At 44.3% G+C, this 20,000-nt stretch overlaps 1 protein-coding gene across 3 annotated transcripts in view; it reads right to left on the bottom strand.

The window, feature by feature from the left end:
- bmpr1ba (bone morphogenetic protein receptor, type IBa) overlaps nt 1-20,000 on the bottom strand; it is a 65,194-nt gene that overhangs the window by 32,891 nt on the left and 12,303 nt on the right. For 2 of the 3 annotated variants that reach the window (XM_056591790.1, XM_056591788.1), the window contains exon 2: nt 11,004-11,073. The exons of the other annotated variant lie outside the window; for it this stretch is intronic. The gene's annotated coding sequence lies outside the window, so the exon portion shown is untranslated. The remainder of the gene's footprint in view (nt 1-11,003; nt 11,074-20,000) is intronic. 3 annotated transcript variants of the gene reach the window in all.

The following is a 20,000-nucleotide window of genomic DNA, read 5'->3' as shown; positions in this document are numbered from 1 at the left end:
GAAGGTTGCGTTGAATAGCCGAGAGAGGAGTCACAGATAGGGACACCTGCTCAGTGGGAGCTAGGAGCGAGAGAGGCAGGGAGACAGAGAGACAGGGGAGGGAAAGAAAGGAAAAGAGAGAGAGAGGGACACACAAGACGGGGTGTTCAGCTGCTTCTCCACTTAGAAAAGGTGACTATTTTGACTATGATCAGCAGCAGTTTAGCAAATAACCAGTGCCATTGTTTGTCTGTAAGAATGCGCCCACCGGTAAATCTTCCATGGGGAGAAGTAGAGGGAGGGGCAGTTCGATTGTATTTAGCATACCTGTAGCCCAATCTACATATGTAAATGTAGCAGTTCAGAGCTCACACAATAAATTATATAAAGTGACATCAGCAGTCGGTGTAGCGACAGACTTAATGGTGGATAACAACCACAACAACAACACAAACGCCCACACTAGCACACTAGCACACGTGCACAAAAATATAAGTATGCCATACATCACAAAACACATTAAGATGAACACAAAACGCAACAGAACTGCCATTGTCCACAATTTATGAATGAAAAATTGTGAAATATGAATGTTTTCCAGATGTTGCTTGCCTTACTTTCAGATAAGTAATTCGGTGAAATGCCATAATTGAATTTGTAAACATTAAAGGTGACAAATAAAGTAAGAAGGATCTACCTTATATCAATAAAAATGGAGTCAAAGAAAGCACGAGAGAAAAAGATGGACTGATAGAATAACAAAAGGAAGAGAGGAAAAAGAAGGAGGAAAGGAATACAACAGAATATGGGAATAGAGAATAAAATAAAAAGAAGAAGACAGATTGAGCTGACGCCACAGTTAGAAACCTGACCCGCAAACGGCCTGTACCCCCACACCTGCAAAGACCGACCCACAGACACGCGCACGCACACGCACACGCACACGCACACGCACACACACACACACACACACACACACACACACACACACACACACACACACACACACACACACACGGAACACAAATGCCCACAACACCGACCAGAACGCTATCCACCCCGGGCCAAAAGGGCGACCATTTGAACAAGCGATTGTGTGCCATCTGTTAAACCAAAACACTAGCACACTGTGATGATCCATTCCCATAGACTTTACCAAACACCGCGAAACATCCTGCCAGGCCCAGACACACAGCATGTTGTGGACGAGTTCAAAGCAGCTCCGTGTGAGAGAGGTTAGAGGTGAAGGAGAGAGAGAGTGAGAGAACGAGAGAGAGAGCAAGGGCACACCAAAGAGGAATTAGTGTGAAGCGAGAGGAGGGGACGGAGAAGTCAGGTAAGGTTCAGTTAGATGGTGCCAGAAGAGACACTTGGACATTTGGAATGGTCAAAGTCTATATATCGTATACATGGGATCAAATATTTTGCGGTATATATGTGACTGTTTTGTTTGTAAACTGCGTGTGTGTGTGTGTGTGTGTGTGTGTTCTCGTCTCTACTTTGAAAAACAAAAATATTAAACTAATGAATGAAATGTTGTGGTAATGTGAAGACGGGGAGGATTATCGTGATTTAATAAACATAACTATTTATGACAGGGGAAAACCTTACGGAACTGTAGTCCAACATAAAAGAGAGGAGTCTACGGGTGTAGAAAAAAAACCACGCATGAAGCACATACATGCAACAGGTCTACAGAGCTGTAGCAGGTCCACAGCAGCCTCGTCCTCGCTCCCATGATCGACGTCGTAGCACAGGCTAGGCCGGAAGAGGTGAGAGGCGGGGAGGGGGGGGGGAGGCTGTGAGGTGTTGGGAGGGGGGCTGTGAGATGATGGGAGGTGGGAGGAGAGTGTCGTCCAGGGTGGCGGGGGGGGGGGGGGGGTGGGGGGGTGTGAGGTTTTGCTCGGGGTGAGAGGCGCAGCAGGACAAGAGCGTGGGGAGTTCATGGCCTCGCAGGGCCCTTTTAGCACCGCGTAAACAAAGAGATTACAAAGAGCCCGGACCCCGCGCCGCTAACAAGCTGGGCCACCGCCGCGCACCGTGCACACTAACCGACACACGCACATACCACTCACACACCCGCACACACATACCACCCACACACACACCCAAACACACGTATGATTACACACACGCTGACATGCAAGCACACACAAATAGGCACACACAAACGCACACATAGACACTGACACACTGACACACACACACAGGCGCAAATACAGACGTAACCTCACACACATAGGCACATACATGCATTCATGCACACACACACACACACGCCCTCTCTCACGCGCACACAAACATACCCGCACACGCATACGCACGCAGGCACGTACACAAAAACACACACTTGGACACACAGAAATACATACACACGCGCGCACACACACGCACACACGCACACACGCATGCGCACGACTAACGAGCAGCATCACAACACTGTGGCGCCACCTGTCTCCCCTCCACTAATTAACGAGCTCCCGGATCCTGAGCCGGCAATTAGCAGAGAAGGGAAGAGAGGGATGAATGGATGGAGGGGAAAGAGAGAGAGACAGAGAGAGAGAGAGAGAGAGAGGAATGGACAAGGCCAGGGGAGAGGGGGAGGGTGCAGGGGTAATACAAGGGACGGGAAAGGGGAGAAAAGATTGAGAGAGGCGGGGGGGGGGGGGGCAGGGGGGCAACAGCCGACAGAATGATACAAAGGAAAAATAAATATACAAGGGAATTACGATTATGACAGGATGACCAGAACAAGCAAAGGGTGCAGGCGCACACATGCTCTGAGGCCATGTTAACTTAACAATCGCATTCTTCAACACGGGAACAAAGCATGTGGTACATGACTTTGTGCAGCCATCCCCTCGCATTTCACTTAGTAAACCGATGGCTGACATGCATGAAGGAAGCGTTGTATCTGGGATAGGTAAAGCTGGGGTGTAACCAGGTGGCTAACCAGGTGTTCCTTCCTCGAGAGGACAGGGAGAAGGGCCCGTGATGGATAAAGAATATTAAATGGAGTTGGGAGAAAGATTTTGAAAATTGAAACATCACAACTCAGTAATGTTATGAAAAAAAATGAAGGCCCTGCACACAAAAGATCCTCTCTGTTGCGCTCAGCCTCCGCCTCACACTTTTATATTCTAAAACACACACACAACACACGTTCTCTCTGGCCACCTAAAAACAGGCCTCCATTCATACAGACACTGCAACCCCCGTGACCTTTGAACCCTGAGACCTATATACAGAAAGGCCCAAAGACTGGTCACGAAGGGAGGGAGAGAGGTAGGGAGGGAGAGAGTGAGGGAGAGATGGAGAGACAGAGAGAGAGAGATTTTTTCAATAGAATGAATAAACAACTCAAACTACCAAAGCAAAGAAACCCATATACTGAGTGGTAAAGTAAAGTTATCCTGATACCTACCTTTATCCTTGCTATGTTGGTTCCATCAAATTCAACAACATGAACCCGTTATGTACTTCCTTATGTGATTGCCTTTGAAAGTATTATCTGTGAGGTGATCTCATACATAAAGAGGAAACAATAATCGTGTTATTATTCTAATAGAGAGAGAGTGAGAGAGAGTGAGTGAGATGAAGAGAGAGTGAGGGGAAAGGAAATATATACGCTTACACACACACAAACACACACACACACACTTGCACACATATATAGAACCCTTCAAACACAAAGGAATGGCAGAGGTGGACAGACACACACACACACACACACACACACACACACACACACACACACACACACACACACACACACACACACACACACACACACACACACACACACACACACACACACACACACACACACACACACACACACACACACACACACACACACACACACACACACACACACACACACACACACACACACAGAGAGAAGTCACACAGGCCGGGTTGGCCGGAGGGCCAGAAGCCTCGCTCCAGCTCCCAAACATAGACAAGCCACTGTCGGCCATGTTAAGGTTCATGGCAGGTTCTTCAATGACCACCATGGGCCCTTTATGTCGGGACAGCCCCCAACATACCTTACACACCAAGGCCTGCATTCATGCATGCATGTTTTGGCACAGATGTAGGCAAGCCGATTTTATTTACATGTGTGTGGGTATTCAACAGTGATTTGAATGGAGGTAGACACGAATGCTTTTTTTAGATTCCGTATTGATTAAACATGGCTAAACCACACATTTTTCCTATCAAATTTAAACTATGATTTGAGTCACTGAAACATCGAGGCTACAAAAAGCACACGATTATCCTCACTTTTTGATCAACCTATTTATCTTTCTAACTATCTATCATCTTGGATGACCTTATTCATGGCGTCCATTATGTCTGTAACTGAGGAGGACCCTTCTCCAGTGAAACACATACAACTAACACTCTGACCCTTCAATGTGACCTTTGCCCTGAGTTGACAGGCCTGGCATGCCCCAACTTCCAAGTGAAGTTTGTGTGTGCATGTTTGTTCTCGATGATTCGCACTGGATGCGGAAATATACTTTTATTTATAATCTATATTGAGCTCATTGAATGTAGGTTATTATGTTCAATGTTCAAGTTTGAGAGTGCATGAGTGTGTTCATACATATTCACTCCTGCTGCAAAGACAAAGACATCTGTTAAGACACTAAAGCAGAATCCATGCATGGCCTTTACGGATCACCACAAGTTGACATCACCTGCGTTGAAGGACAACTGATGATGTGTCAATGTTCTGCTCTACTCTCGAGCTAGAAATCTATTTTGAAGCTCTTGGTCACTTCAATGTTTGAAAATTGTGGCCCGAATCACCTGCTTCATGTTTCCTGTCTAACCTCTTTATAACATGTATGTACAATCTTGTGTTTCAGAAAAACCTTTTTCGGACACTGCCACTTGCTATATGTAATAACACTTGACACATTCCATTATGTGTCAAGCGTGTGGTGTGTGGGTATGTGTGTGTAAATGCATGAACATGTGTGTATCTGTGCATGCGCAAGTGTGTGTGTGTGTGTGTGTGTGTGTGTGTGTGTGTGTGTGTGTGTGTGTGTGTGTGTGTGTGTGTGTGTGTGTGTGTGTGTGTGTGTGTGTGTGTGTGTGTCAGTGCATGAGCGTGTGTGTGTGTGTGTGTGTGTGTCAGTGCATGAGCGTGTGTGTGTGTGTGTGTGTGTGTGTCACTGCATGAGCGTGTGTGTGTGTGTGTGTGTGTGTCACTGCATGAGTGCGTGTGTGTGTGTGTGTGTGTGTGTGTGTGTGTGTGTGTGTGTGTGTGTGTGTGTGTGTGTGTGTGTGTGTGTGTGTGTGTGTGTGTGTGTGTGTGTGTGTGTGTGTGTGTGTGTGTGTGCTGGTTATGGGGGTATGGACGTCTTCAAGTTACACACTCTGGGTGGTCTTACGTGCAGCTGCAACTTTGATACCAGTGTGTTGAAGTAATGTACATCTAGCGTCCCGACACTTTGTATGTGGTGTGTATTGCAAATTCCCAAGATAAAAAACGCTCCACATCAAACGGTGTGTTTCCACTTAGGATTGGATTTCTAAAATCTGTCGTCTCTACAGCCTGAGAAACGTGTTTATGTGTGACTACTTCAGGACCTTTGCACAGTTGAATTTATTGAGGAATAACAGGATTAGAATGTCAAACAACACAACAAACACTGAGATCTGAATTTATACATTAGACAGTTATAAAGAGTTGTGGCTGTGACTCCCAAGTCTCTCGGGGGAAATGAGCGGCAAGGTACAATAAGTTTGTCAACAACACATGCAAACGTATTTGGCAGACATCACAACACACACACACACACACACACAGGCACACACAAACACAAATCCGGGTGAATTGACCTCCACTATACCTCCATGCATTTGCATCCTCCCACATTCCACTACCGAGGGCTAGTTACATTACTCAGACATAGATTATTATTTTGTATTTGATTAACTCTTATAAAGAAAGACACATCCTGTCTGATTACCAATACATTTTATTGCATTTTAAAATATATTGTAAATAAATAAAAAAGTCACGCTAATTCCTAATCACCCCCCCACCCCCTCACACTCCGGCCGGGGGATGAGCATCTCAAACACGGGTTAGCTGATGTTAGTCAAGGTCCCCGACCCAACAACGCGAGTCACAAGCCGCTGTGTGTAACTCAATCGCCTCATTACTCCCTGAACCCAGGGCCACAAAGAGGCCCTTCAAGTGTGTGTGTGTGTGTGTGTGTGTGTGTGTGTGTGTGTGTGTGTGTGTGTGTGTGTGTGTGTGTGTGTGTGTGTGTGTGTGTGTGTGTGTGTGTGTGTGTGTGTGTGTGTGTTGATGCACATGAATCCAGATTGAATAAATAATCTTGCTTTGCCCTAATAAGATACGTCGTTCAGGTACTGACGCCAAGATAACAACTCTATAGCCGTGTCCAATATAAGACACCAATGCCTCACCAATACCTACAGTGGAGGCATGTGCACTTATTCCGAGAGAATGTGTTATCTAATGGAGAGCCTTGGTAGCTTACTTTGAATTGTTCTTACTGCAAGTGCTGTGAGGAAAAGCAAAAGTAGACAAAATATCCCTCAAGCTACACAGACATTGCAAAGTTAATAAAATTATAATCTGCTTTATTTTTATCGCTACTTTTCTTCTCATCTTCTGATTGACTCGACCGAAACGGTGTCCATCACACGCATCATGAGAAACTATTTAACCATGTTTAGCATTCCGGTCTTGCAGCTGCATACAGGAATGCAGATTTTCATGCTTAGCATTTGACTATGCCTCACAGTTTCGACTAATTGAATGCTATTTCTGATTAGCTGTGACTACTGTAATTGAAGCTTGTGCCTTGACATTAACCCACTATTATATTGCTATTATGTATTATATTCTAACACACTCCTATTGATCCCTGAACGGAGGCATGTCTCCTACGTGTTCCTGGTGTCTTCTGTTTACTTCTCTTCTGAGAGTGTCCTTTTGGGGGTCAGGCGGGGTCATCCAACGCAGGCCTGTGAAGCCATTTGGGACCAGCAGATGCGATGAAAGGCAATACAAAACGAACACACGCAAGTGAGACGCATAGTGCTAACAACCAATTAGGTGCCGCTTGTGTCCGTCCACAGAGAGTGGTCAAATGGGACAGCTCTTCCCCGTGATGTTTGTAAAAACACAAGTTAGATTGGCGGCTCAATGCTGAGGGGAGGTGAAGACAGACCTCACCCAGGAGCCCGCTAACAGGAGTCACAAGAGGGCAGGGGGAGATACATTTAGGCCCCCCAATCCCATTTCTACCCCTTACCCCTTCTTCTTACCTCTCCTCCTTGTTTTGAAGGGGTAAGGGGAAGGGGGAAGTGGAAGGGGTAAGGGGAAGGGGTAAGGGGTAAGGGGTAGAAATGGGATTGGGCCTAAGTCCCAATCCCATTTCTACCCCTTACCCTTCCCCTTACCCCTTCAAAACAAGGGGGAGGGGGAAGGGGAAGGGGTAAGGGGTAGAAATGGGATTGGGCCTTCGACCCATGCCTTGGGCCCATGTAACGGAAATGATTAACATTGAGGTTACAGTTGAATGTCGGATTAATGAATATGAGAACTTTTTATCACACATGACGATGAGGATCAAAATCCTTGTGTTTCATATTTCCACAATGTTTTATAATACCCAATAACAAAAATAATGAATGTCCCATTTCATCAATGTTTAACAAAACAAGTCCTTTACAATACAATGATCAGAAAGACAAGAGAACATCCTGCTGGGAATGAGTCTATGCTTGAGTATGTTTGCGTTACTTTTCCCTCTCCAACATGTGTCAGGGTGGCCTTGGGGTGCTGGTCTATAAATTACTTAAAGAGGGCAGCGCTCTGGAAGTGCCTGGAAGTTTATGACCAAGAGCAATGGAACTATTAGTTGGCAGAGGCAGCCTATGAATGGGACTGTGCTGAAGTGATGAGACGACTAATCCACTGAAGACGTCAGGAATGTACCGTTGCTTTCCTCCGTTTCAGATAATAATAAAAAATAAATAATAATAACATCATTAATAATGTCTTGGCTGCAGACCAATCAAATGTATCACTTAGGTCTCTGGTAATTTAGCATTAGCGATTATTTATGACATGTTATAGACTCAATGATTTATAAGTTGTCCATGTAAAAATGGCTATTGGTTAGTGGTTATATATAACTGCTCTGTGAATCATATTCCAAAAATAAGCCCAACACAGCTTTTTATAAACTGTCAAGGGTTTAATTGTCTATATCTTGGCATGGACATGTGTTATACTAATATATTCTGTATACAAGTATAGATAGGTAGGCAAGGCTTATACTCATGATCAGGGCCTTTCACAACATGCCGTGTCTGGCCGGCCAATGAACTCCGTCTGATGGAAGCGCGCTGAGTGCACAGCACTGCATTAGGATGCTTATCACTGCATGCTAGTGGGATGAAAGCACAAGCACACACCCCAGCTTCGCTTCACCTCCACTGCCCCCTTTGAAAGAGGAATTAGCGCCACCTGAAGCGGAACCGTGTCCATCACACAAACACCTCTCCACACTGCCAGCAGGTGTCCCTCAACAAGCCCGAAGGACCCCCTCCCCCCATACCCCCACCGCTGCAGAGACATTAAAACAAAACGCACCCTGGGAGGGGGCCCGAACTCACTACTACTAACAATACCAATGGATAACTGTGGTGGGGTTTTAAACCTTGGGGACTTTGACAGAACCAACCCGCTTAGTCTCGCAGAGACTTTATCTCCCAACCCTGTCCATTGTGTTGGACTGCAGGTAAGCTATGTTAAATGGCAGGTAAGGAGCTTTATTCCATTTTGGTTTTAATACATGTGTTTTAAATGTTATTTCTCAAGGTCCCTCCCCCTTAATGAGATTGATACTGTTGTGGACTACAATGTTAACAGTTTGGTCTAATCAAACCAACAGGGCAAGATTTGTTTGGCTTCCTTCCCACCGATTTATTATGTGATTGTGATATTAGTATAACCATGACCAGGTGAACCATTCACTCTGGAGAGTGGAGACCCTGAGCCTTACAACTTGTGTGGTACTTTGCGACACCTGCAACATACTAGAGACAGTAGTGACCTCTGCAGTCAATATGGAATACATGCAAGACGCCAGGAAATAAATCGTTGAGCTTCACTACACCTATTGACCGTATCATCACCTTTAAACATATAGAATCAGTGTTATGGTAAGTACACAATAACATGCACACAAGAAAGAAAAGTTAAAAAACAAAATGGGCTTTTTTGTGGCTTAGTAATTGTAATCGTACTTGCGCACTTTTACTTTGAAAAAGTTATATATTTTTAAGTTTTGCCTCTGTTGTTGCCCACCGCAGCTTAACCGAGGTTAAGGAAGTGCAGACTTTAAATACAAAAGGTATAAACAGTGGTGTCGCATGGCAGTGGCATACTGGGGAGGCTGTTGCTGTCCACACCAGGATTAAGATAGAGCCCGCAGCCCCCTCTTATAGAGCCCTAAGTACTTTCTGCTGAGCAGGCTGCTCAACGCTTGCACTGCTGGTGTGTGTGTGTGTGTGTGTGTGTGTGTGTGTGTGTGTGTGTGTGTGTGTGTGTGTGTGTGTGTGTGTGTGTGTGTGTGTGTGTGTGTGTGTGTGTGTGTGTGTGTGTGTGTGTGTGTGTGTGTGTGTGTGTGTGTGTGTGTGTGTGTGCAATGAAGACTAGAATGCATTTCAAAGTCGTTGAAATTCCCCCTGAGCAGCATGTCTGAAAATAAAATTAATTTCTAAACCAGCTGTCATCCTATGGGTTATGGCATTGAAAAATTGTGAAAGTAAGATTTTGTGAAAAACTAGACTTAAACATGTTTGATTATGATGCATGCATGCATGCAATGCATTCTATCACAATAAAATAAGGAATTCATTGGGATTCCCCCAGAGGAATACTATTAATATATAAAACTTGGACCATTTTTAGGAACTATTACCCAGATTTGAACTGGTGTGGACCACATATACACAAGACTTTGCAGAGAGATGTGATGGAAAGAAAAAAAAATCGATTTATTTTTTCCCCATTATCGAGTTCATGACCTCACTGCTGGCTTGGTACAAATTCAATCTGATGCACACATACCAGTCATCCTCTCCCCCACACACACAGACAAAGTCACAGTCTCATGCACACACACAATGCCTGACTCCATCCTGAGTCTCTCAGGGCAGTGCCTTTCAGCGAAACAATTACGTTTTCCTGCACACCTGTGTGTGTGTGTGTGTGTGTGTGTGTGTGTGTGTGTGTGTGTGTGTGTGTGTGTGTGTGTGTGTGTGTGTGTGTGTGTGTGTGTGTGTGTGTGTGTGTGTGTGTGTGTGTGTGTGTGTGTGTGTGTGTGTGAGTGAATGAGTGCAGGCGTGTGCGTGCCAGCAGGTGTGTGTGTGTGTGTGTGTGAGTGTGTGGGAGTGTAAAACACCTCCTCAGGTTTCAGTAGTAATGGCCTTGCTGAAACATGTGTCTTCTCCTCAATAGACCCAGACGGCTGATGTTCAACAACACAGAAGGCCAAGCATCAGTTTTAACTCAACTATGAGATACTCAGGGCAGCACGTCCTAACCGCCCCCGCTCTCCCGGACATTTACTCCCGAAAAACAAATCTGTGCGGAGCGAAAGTTGTCAGGGTTCTCTTTGTGTTGTCTTTCAAGACATGGCACCTTTCAGTAGTCTAAATGATCCTGATGAGTTAAGACATCACATGCTCTCAGTACCTGACAAGAAAACCAAGGACAGCCAAGCAGGTCTTTTAGGAATCCAGAAGTACGGTACAAGGACAGGGGTTTGGAAATATACACTGGAATACATTGTTTAAAGTACAATATTCTGTAGCTAATAGAGTAACAAAACAAAGTGTTTCATTTAATAAAAGCTAAATCTACTATATATCTTAAAGGTTTTGTTTAAAAGGTAGCTTGACTTCCAAAGTGCATAAATAGAGAAGAATATAATGTATTTAAGTGAATAATCTCTTACCGTCACACAGACTAGGACAACTTGATAGATCCTCTCAACGAGGATCTGGTTCCTGACTGCTCAGTAGTCCCTGTGCAAAAGAAGGAAAGGTCAGCTAGAACACATGCCTTTGTTGTTCTACCATCCGCTTCACGCTCCAGCTCATACTTATGCCATTGGGTTCATCATCCGCAGTCACAAAATCTCAAGCGAGCTTCAAATCACAATACCTTAATGTTTTACTCTATAATGACACAGAATATGTAAGAATCATATGAAAGCATTTTGTATCCAATAGCTACGGTAAAAATAAAAATGTAGAAATTGCATGTTGAATGGTCTATTAAATATAGTAGTACTTAAGCACAAATACATCAATAAAGTACATGTTTATGAATATAAACTTTAACCATTTTAAGCAAATTAAAAAATAAAAATGTGAGGAACGTTGAAGGAACGCAAAAGTGAATATTTTTTGTCTCCAAAAATCATTAGCAGTCATTAATCGGCATAGTTGAGAGATATATACCGCTATTTTGATAAAGCACATCAGCTCATCGGGTGAGGCTGCTCCACCTGCGCAGGTAGACAATTAAAAGCTACCTTGAATGCATTTCTATAAGCAAATACATGACCTATCTGGGTGGGTCAGTTTCTCCATAGCCTCCAGCACACGTTACTTGAACTGGATCCATTTCACACAACGTTACTTTTTATTACCTCTCTATAAATCAGTCCAGCGTGTGTGTGTGTGGGTGTGTCTGTGTGTGTGTGTGTGTGTGTGTGTGTATACATGCATGTGTGCGCGTGATGCTTATTGTGTGTGTGTGTGTGTGTGTGTGTGTGTGTGTGTGTGTGTGTGTGTGTGTGTGTGTGTGTGTGTGTGTGTGTGTGTGTGTGTGTGTGTGTGTGTGTGTGTGTGTGTGTGTGTGTGTGTGTGTGTGTGTGTGTGTGTGTGTGTATCTGGGCCCTATATCTATTTGTGCCCCTGAAGTGGCCCCTTTATATGTGCATGTGTATTCCCCATCGGTGAGACCATTGCAGACAAAGAGGTCAATTCATATTGGGTGTTAAAAAAGCCAAGTTGTCCATAAATCAAGACCCTTAAAAAGTTTATATCTCTCTCAAGCAATACTATAGGAAAATGCGCTGAAATGGAAGTTTACTCCACTGAGGGGACCAATAAGTTGCAGAATAAGAAAATAGCATGTGCCATTTGGTGACTGCAACAACCAAGCTAATAGCGCCATTGGTTAGAAAAAAAAACGGAGAAGGCATGAGAAAAATATTGGAATAATCTCCGACAAACAGCGGTCCCTACTTTACAAAATGGAGGGCAACATGAGAACGAACCGAAAACCACAAAGTACAGGGAGAGCAGTGCCCCAGCCACAGCCGCTGCTGTCGCCTGGCATTACGTGCATTCGCAGGGACCGTTTACAACTTACGCGTGTGGCACAACCAGCCCAGGCCCTGATTTTCCAGCTCGGCTAGTGTCTGATCCGAGGCATGTGGGAAGCACAGAATGCCACAGTTGGTTTCGGTTTACAAGGCCGGCCTACAGGTATCAGAGGCAGGCATGCCAAGGCGAGAGCCAGGCAGCGTGCCAGGCAGGCGCTTGTTTCTAAAAGAAGGATCAGTAAAGCGGATTACGGCTCAAATCCCTCCTTTCAATGGCTTCTCCAAACTGCCACTCTCTCTCTGCTTCACAAAGGCCAGTAAAAAACACTGACAGGTAGACTGGCGGAGGGAGGGGAAATGGTAATGCATACAAACATGTGCACCTGTGGACAAGGGTAGAGACAGATAAATAAACAAACACACACATGCGGTAGGCTAAGTGCCTGAAATGCCGGAAATACGTTCACCAGATTTCTACCCAGGCTTCTCGAGGTGATGAACATGCCCACATTTCTCTCATGCCAATGGGCTTTACCAAAATACATTTGCTAAATACTTTTGATTACTTTCTTTAATAAATCCCTAATTCATTCTGCAGATTAGATGCCTACTTAGATAACTACTTCTATAACAATTGGTTGCACAGCAAACTATTCAAAAAGAGTGGACCAACACTTAAATTAACTGCTGAAACAGTGCCCTCTATCTGTATTGACTTGCGTTTGGTTTATTTATTTATTTATTTTGCTTCAAAATCGAGAAGGAAATTAAAAGTTTTGTTGTCTTCCATCACGAAGACGATTAAGTAGGCAGTATCTATTGAAGTGTCTTGTGTAGCAAAAACGGAAATTATAAAAATAAAGTGTGACTTACAGAATCATAATTAGATTGTACCTGAAGTTTTTTATTGGACTGGAAATCTGTGTGACCCAGGTTATCACACTGTGACATTTCTCAATTTGTGTGGCAGGTTTACCGGCGGAAAATTTTGCCTCTGAAGAGTGGATCTGAAACCATCTGACCTTCTCTAAACAGCAATTATCTGATATTTAAGCCAGCAGGTAGCATAGAATGCACTGTGGCCGTCGTTTTAGATAATGTAGAGATAGCGTGCAGTTTATATTTCCAACCAATTGATTGATTGTAGAGTTGGACAAAATCTACCAAGATTTTATTTGGTTGAATAATCCAAATAAATTGCATAAAACAGCAAACTACGTTTCCAAACGTTGATGACCAAGTGACCTCTGCAGTGACCTCATGCCAATCCTCCCATGAGGTTGCATATGCTAGAGTTTACACAGCAACCTCACAACAACCTCTCATGGACAAATTACCAGTTCCAACCCATGATTGGCTCGGTGCCCTAGTCATACCTTACTCATCAACCTATCACGGAAATCAAAATGCTTTCAGAGATATTCAGTGGTAGGCGGGCACACAGGTTACAGTCACACTCTCTTGCTCTGACACACACAAGCACAACACACACACACACACACACAAACATAATCTAACGCAAACACACAAACACACACAAACATAACCACACATAAAAAGTCTGCCCAGAAATGACATGATTTAAATAATCGGGTGATGTTACAACATAATCTTTATTGTAATGTGCAACTGTGTTCGGATTCCATTTCATACATTTGGGTTGTGTGTGCATGTTTTGGGGTCTGTTACTCTGATTATTGCTATTTTTTTTAATTTTGACAATCTTAAAACTCGCATACTTTGGCTAGATGTTGTCAAACTCGCTTAGCATACACAAATCCAAAAAAATCAGCAAAAAACACCAAAGAATGAATGATAGGGTATGTAAAGGTGAGGGTCACTTTAATGGAACTTATTCCTAGTTTACACATAGGCCTTACTATCACTGTACATTCTCACAGTCCTACGCGCTGACATGCAGCTTCAAACTTGTTGACATGAATATGGAACTGGCACAATTCCCCATGGCTGCCATCCAAGCTTACTCTTGTGAACTGCTGACTTTTTTCATAAACTGGTCAATCCCAGAGCACTGCTGTGGAGTAAACTAAACTGTTTTGGTCTACTAAGAGACCGTGAATAACAGTTTTGATGTGTGATATGAATTAAAATAGATGATTTTTGAGAGGGTGAGAAAGATTGAGAGGGAGCGTGTGAGAGGGAGCGAGAGCGAGACACAGAGAGAGAGAGAGAGAGAGAGAGAGAGAGAGAGAGAGAGAGAGAGAGAGAGAGAGAGAGAGAGAGAGAGAGAGAGAGAGAGAGAGAGAGAGAGAGAGGCAAAGACAGAGACAGAGAGTGTACGTGATTCACTCAGAACTGCCATGCTGGTTCATCAGTTAAGTGATGAACACAGTGCACACTGATGGTTTGCCTTCTAAAGTTCCAGTCCAGACCGAGCCGGCTCCGGACCACCCCTTTAGACACCTGTCAGGAAACACTGGGTCAGTGTGCACAAGGATGAGTGACGCGCTGATCTCAGCCCTGCTGCTACGAGGGTTGACGTGATGTGTTTGCCAAGCAGTTTTCCCTCTGCTAAGGTGTTAGGAACACCATGCAGTCAGGTTCATGCTGCGGGTGACTACGACGGGATGTGTGTGTGCGTGTGTGCATGTGTGTGTGACGTGGGTCTGATTTTGTTTTTGTGTACATTTGCAGGTGTCTGTGTCTCTGTCTGTGTGTGTGTGTGTGTGTGTGTGTGTGTGTGTGTGTGTGTGTGTGTGTGTGTGTGTGTGTGTGTGTGTGTGTGTGTGTGTGTGTGTGTGTGTGTGTGTGTGTGTGTGTGTGTGTGTGTGTGTGTGTGTGTGTGTGTGTGTGTATGTTTGTGTGAGAGAGTGTGCGTGTGTGTGCGGGTGTGTGTGCTATTTGATAGTACCTTCATTTGCATTGAAACGCGTGTTGGTGTTTATGCATATTATGATCATTATGTATTTCTGTGTGTGTATGTGTTTGTTTGTCTGTACACATTTGCAGGTATGTATGCATGTGTGTTTTTGTGAGTATTTGTGTGTGTGTGCGTGCCTGTGTGTGTAGGCGTACATTCGCAGGTGTGTGTCTGTTTTGTTAGTGTGTGTGCGAGTATGTGTGTGTGCTAAGGAAAGGTTTTAATAGGTGTGTGAGACGAAAGACAGAACCTCAAAGGATATGACTCATTAATTGCTCCAAGGACCCCCGGAAATGTACGTACCGGTACATTCTGTGCCCAAAGAATGTTCAGGTTCAAGTATGAGCTACCCCTTTTTTGATATTTATTTTTTATCACTCCATTATTCGTCATTTATCATAAGGGATATTTTCTACTCTGCCTAATGTGTGTGTGAGAAAATGTGTGTGTGTGTGTGTGTGTGTGTGTGTGTGTGTGTGTGTGTGTGTGTGTGTGTGTGTGTGTGTGTGTGTGTGTGTGTGTGTGTGTGTGTGTGTGTGTGTGTGTGTGTGTGTGTGTGTGTGTGTGTGTGTGTCTGTGTGTGTGTGTGTGTGTGTGTGTGTGAGTGTGTGTGCGTGTATGTTTGCTGCTACCTTGTATTCCAGAAGGGAAACGGTCCAAATCTGTTGATCAACCTCAGAAGATGGAAAACAAATGAAATATTCCTAACTGGGGTCACTGCAAAACAATAGGAAGTTTTTAGGCAAAAAAATAACATGGGAATAATCAACTCTCTATACCAATGCTTACATTTCCTTTTTGCCAAATTTCTTCCTACTCATATTGTCCATCTAATCAACGTACCCATGTATCCATCCATCCATGGAGCTTAAATATTGGCTCTCAAGTTTTAAAGAACTATACTATAGTACTATACTATGTGCTGCTCTCAATTCTGCCCTTAGAAAAATCAAACAGATTCCCTTGCTTTCAATTGCCTATGTGTAGCTCTCAGTTCTGTCGCTGGGTTTAGAGGTCCCAAACACACTGTGTTCCTGCAGCCAAAAGGTCTGCTTAGCCTAGCCAAACAGAACATTTAATTACTCTCTAAATGTGCTTGCTTATATATCGGAAACACTGCTACCCTGACAAACAGAGAGAGAGAGAGAGAGGAAAATAAGAGAGAGAGAGAGAGAGAGAGAGAGAGAGAGAGAGAGAGAGAGAGAGAGAGAGAGAGAGAGAGAGAGAGAGAGAGAGAGAGAGAGAGAGAGATATTAGGGGACACCAAAAGGTTGTGAGAAAGCAAGCAGAACCACGGTAGGGTGTAGAAAGTGGAAAGACTCTGCATGGGTCAACTTACTGGGACAAGGGAAAAGGCAGAGAGGTTCTACGTCTGATCCCCGATGTCAACAGTCTACCTGTAGGCATCTCCGATGGTCATTAACAACAAAAAAATGAATTGACTGTGAACCGCTTTGGATAAGTGCATTCGTTATCTAATCTAGTTAAATTATTACACGTGTACGAAGAAAAGAAAGAGGAGGACATAGGGACGGTAGATAGATGCAACACACTAACTCATAGTGGATGAAAAGCAATTTTGAGGGGCTGTGACTTCACCGCCACATTATCCTTTTATTTCCTGCAGGACGCGGCCTGACAGCAGCTAGGCCCAACTGACTCTTTCTGATAACTAAATGAATAATGTTTGAACCAAAAGCACTGCATGAGCTCAGCACTGGTACATACCGACTTGCGTGGCCTATAGGTATAAACAAAATAAGATTTAATATATATAGATAGATATACAGATATAGATAAACGTAACTCAATTGGGTCCCCCAATTTAGCATGATAGTGCAAAATGAAATGTGAAAAAATACAAATAAATATCCATTTAATTATGCAAGACTCATCATAAAACACCGCTGCCAACTCTCACTCATTGAGTGTGAGACTGGAGCAAATTACCCTCTTCACAAGCTCTCACACGCCACACTATTTTTTATTCATTTCTCACTCAAATTACGCAGTATTTTGCTATTTGCAAGCCTCAGATTCGAACCGTGCAGAGCTCTGAAATCTGACCACGCTGTACGCAGACAGAGCAGAGCACACTGAGCTCGGCCCAAGGTCACACTGTAGCTGCAACGGCACGGTGAAACACTCAAGAGGAAGCCTGGGAACCAGACAAATAAGCATATAAGGCAGATTAGATCTGCCCCTCCCCCCCCCCCCCTCCCACCTATACACATTTTCTCTGCCCGGTACGAAATAGACAGACCGATCACAACTGTTTATCTAACATGAGGCGGGATTAATACGATGAGGCTGCAGGTGTGCCATGGAGGCATTTCAACAACAACAAAGATGGCTTCCTGCTGCAGCTGTAAAACAAAGAAGAAAATGAAAATCAGGAGGAGACAGTGGGGGAGACAGGGAAGGAGGCAGTGGAGGAGGGAGTGGAGGAGACAGTGGAGGAGACACGGAAGGAAACAGTGGAGGAGGCAGTGGAGGAGACAATGGAGGAGACAGTGGAGGAGACAGTGGAGGAGACAGGGAAGGAGGCAGTGGAGGAGACAGTGGAGGAGACAGTGGAGGAGAAAGTGGAGAAGACATTGGAGGAGACAGGGAAGGAGGCAGTGGAGGAGACAGTGGAGAGGACATTGGAGGAGGCAGTGAAGAAGACAGGGGAGGAGACAGTGGAGGAGACAGTGGAGGATGTAGTGTAAATCACATTGGAGAAGGCAGTGAAGGAGAGCAGGAAAAAGGGAATCAGCTGAAAGCTTTTACTGGAGTGGCCGCCTATAGGTGTACTTTTAAAAGTGAGTGGTTAACCAAGTGGCTCTTCATCCCACACGTACACAGACACACACACACACACACACACACACACACACACACACACACACACACACACACACACACACACACACACACACACACACACACACACACACACACACACACACACACACACACACACACACACACACACTTTTTAAGAGGGGCTCATTTAAATCATCCCTTGAACCCATGCCCTAGTGCCCGCTGTTCTTATTGACTATACTAAGGTGACATTTGCTATCCATTTGTATTCATTGCAAATGTATAAGTAAAACTATTTATTGTATTTGTCTGAAATGGTGTTGTTTCTACATTTACACTATGTAGACACTAATTAATTAAGAGAAATATGTAAAATAGCTGGAAACAGTTTTCAATAAAAATAGTGTGGGGGTAAAGGTCACCACTCTCTGACAAGTTTTTGGGTTGCTCCGCCCCAACAGATGTAATCTCACTCCAAACTTGTTTTGAAACTTGGCAGCCCTGCATAAGGAATGACGCTGGAACACAACAAAATAATATCACAGTAGCTAGCATGAACAGAAACAAAAAACAGCGATAAACGATTTAGTTCCAGTTCCGACGATTTAGCAGGCTAAAATAAACTGCTTCCCAACTGTGTACACATGTGGTTGATCTCTCTGTGTTTGATAAACAACAGGCTGTCAAGAAATATCTGGCTCAACCTGGTTCCCAACAGCACAATTCATCATTTCGAGGACATTCGGAGGACAATAACAACATTACCAAATTGAGTGTGAACTTGAGTTAAAAGTCAACACCTTAAAAATGTTAACGTAGCATAGCTCAGCACCATTTGCCAACCACAACATGTTGTCTTGGCAACACGTTGTCATACTAACAATTATATAGCTCAGTCAAAACCCCTTCAACATTAACACATCATTTTAACATTGTCAGCGCAGCAACATAACAATCTCAGCTCATCTTTAAACAAACATTTTGTTGACACACGACTTGGCGAACCACTAATTCCGTCTCATTTGCTCTCCATTTTCCCTCTCACACATTCTCAGACAACAAAGGACAGCTCGCTGGGTTGAATATATTTCTCTCTCCGTCTCCCTCTCTCCGCTCTCTCTCGCCCCTTCTCCTCTCTCTCTCTCTCGCTCCCTATCCCCCCCTCTCCTCTCTCCCTCTCTCCCTCTCTATATCCCCTCTCTCCCTTCTCCTGTATCCCCTCTCTCCCTCTCTCTCTCTCCCATGCCTCGAGACGACCAGAGGCCTTGCAAATGTCTCCAGACGTGAAGGCTCTGTCCACCATCTGACAATGATTAGAACCTGGCCTCACCGTACACTGGATACAAGTAGACTCTGATCACTCCAATTGCTGCTGCACACCGTAATGCGCTGCAAACGTCAACATGCCACCCACATTTCCACAACTCTTTTTTCTCCTTCGCCGATAGTTTTGGAACTAGGAGTGTGAATGCTGCCTACACCGTCAGGCATTGATTATTTATTTTCTCAATAAACCAGTACATTGATTTATGGGATTTGGGTTATTTATGCTTTCGCTCATACAGCCGCAGCCACTGGTGTGTCATACTTACACACATAGGCACACACACACGCACAAACGTTGTGCCTTCGTCCACCGAAACCATCTGATAGCGATTAGCATTAGGCCCTTAGAAACACAACTCTCCTAACTTTCCACTATTGATTTGGTGCCACTGACTTAATTTGGTCGTCAACACACAGGAAATACTCCTGCAGGGTCTCTCTCTCTCTCTCTCTCTCTCTCTCTCTCTCTCTCTCTCTCCTCTCTCTCTCTCTCTCTCTCTCTCTCTCTCTCTCTCTCTCTCTCTCTCTCTCTCTCTCTCTCTCTCTCTCTCTCTCTCCTCTCTCTCTCTCTCTCTCTCTCTCTCTCTCTCTCTACTCCTCTC

The sequence above is a fragment of the Gadus chalcogrammus genome, chromosome 6 (assembly GCF_026213295.1).
Source record: "Gadus chalcogrammus isolate NIFS_2021 chromosome 6, NIFS_Gcha_1.0, whole genome shotgun sequence".
Taxonomy (NCBI): Eukaryota; Metazoa; Chordata; class Actinopteri; order Gadiformes; family Gadidae; genus Gadus; species Gadus chalcogrammus.
Note: the sequence above shows the minus strand (reverse complement) of the source record. Positions and strands in the feature narration are given on the sequence as shown.